The sequence below is a fragment of the Capsicum annuum genome, unplaced genomic scaffold (genome assembly GCF_002878395.1).
Source record: "Capsicum annuum cultivar UCD-10X-F1 unplaced genomic scaffold, UCD10Xv1.1 ctg630, whole genome shotgun sequence".
NCBI classification, from domain to species: Eukaryota; Viridiplantae; Streptophyta; class Magnoliopsida; order Solanales; family Solanaceae; genus Capsicum; species Capsicum annuum.
Window position 1 is genome coordinate 1 of NW_025871998.1, and position 1,938 is coordinate 1,938.

Here is a 1,938-nt window from a genome sequence, read left to right on the forward strand (position 1 = left end):
TTTCAAACTGAAGACTAATAAATTACAAGATCAAAACTATTTTAGAAATTGTGAATAGCGAAGACTAATAAATCACCTAATCTTATTTACATTTTGCCTACTTTTTTTGCCAATCTGTGTATCACGTTACCTATAATACCATTGACCTCTTGCATCTTGCAGCTTTCAGGTCATAATCGCAAAGGAAAACGTGAATATAGAAGATATGGCTCATGCAAGTGTGGCGTCTATTATGAGAACAATAGAATCGCTCTTGACATCCAATTCGCCGATGCAATCTCTGATCTGTGATCACAGTGAAGACTTTTCTGCTTTTCATGGAAAGATTAGTTTCCTGGAAGTAGTTGTCAAGAAATTTGAGAAGACCAATGTCTCTGGGGAACTGACAAATTTGGAATTACAGATAAAAGAAGTTTCAAATGTTGTTGAACACACAATTCAACAAAGAGTAACTGAAGTTTTAGGAAATGATGAAAATCTGAGAGAAAAGGCACAAGAGAGGCTTTCTGATAGCCTGCAACAAGCAGCAAAGGATATTGATCGTATCTGGAAAGATTCAACAATGATTCAAGATAAAGGGAACGTGATGAATTTTCAATGGTTCAAGATTTTTCAGTGCTTCATGATTTTTCAGTGATTCAATATTTTTCAATGGTTCAACAAAACATCAAAGGTATCAACAGTTCAAGAGTTTCCAAGCTCATCAAGAAATATTCTGAATGTTGAGTAAAGTATGATTGGAAGTGATGATCAAAGGAAACGGTTGGTAGAAGATCTTACTAGAAGCTACTCTGGTGAAACCAAAGTCATCCCAATTGTCGGGATGGGAGGCATTGGTAAAACAACTTTAGCGAACGAAGTTTACAACGATGCGTGCATTCGTTTTCAATTTGATGTTTGTGCCTGAGATACTGTTTCTCAACAACAAAATGTAAAGGAAATCTTGTTGAGCCTTCTGCGTTCAGCAAAGGTTGACAAAGTTTTCATGGGCAGTGAGGCTGAGCTGGCAGACATGCTACAAAAGAGTTTGAAAGGTAAGAGATATTTAATTATATTGGATGACATGTGGAAAACTGAAGCATGGGATGCCGTGAGACTATGTTTTCCAAGTGAAAACAAGGGGAGTGGAATATTATTGACGACCCGTAACACTGAAGCAGCCCGCGATGCTGGTACAAAGAATCTTTCTTTGCAGATGGATTTAATGGGTCCGGATGAGAGCTGGAGTCTTTTCAAAAGTGTAGCATTTTCAAGTGAAGAATTAACATCTGATTTGGAGACTATTGGGAAGCAAATTACAGAGAAATATCACGGGTTACCACTAACTATTGTCGTGGTTGCTGGACTTCTCAAATCAAAAAGGACAAGAGAAGATTGGGAAAGTGTTGCCAAAGATGTCACGTCATTTGTCAAAAATGATCCTGATGAACGATGTTCACGTGTGCTTGGGTTGAGTTACAATCACTTGACCAGCGGCCTAAAAACGTGTCTTCTGCATTTCGGAATTTTCCTAGAAGACAGTGAGATACCAACGAAGAAATTGATGAGATCATGGATGGCTGAGTGGTTCCTGAAGTTGGAAAATGATTTGGAAGGAGAGGCTGAGAAGTGTTTGCAAGAGCTTGTCGATAGATGTCTAGTCCTCGTCTGCAAGAAAAGTCGTGATGGAACAAAAATTTGAACGACATTGTGCTTGATTACGCAGATTCACATCGATATCTCAGTATGCAAAAAATGCAGCCCTTTAAACGCATGACTGGTGATAAAATTGATTATTGTCCCCATGGTCATTATAGGGCTCTTCTTACCCCTGTACATCGTCAGTTGAGAGATCATGACAACAACGATCTTTTGAAACGAACCCGTTCTATTTTCCCTTTTCATCTTACGAATTCATTGTTTATTCTCAAATCAGAGCTTATTCATTTCAAATTACTC

At 38.2% G+C, this 1,938-nt stretch overlaps 1 pseudogene; it reads left to right on the forward strand.

Moving 5' to 3' along the window:
- Positions 1-16: 16 nt before the first annotated feature.
- Positions 17-1,705, forward strand: LOC124893655 (annotated as a pseudogene).
- The last annotated feature ends 233 nt before the right edge of the window (positions 1,706-1,938 follow it).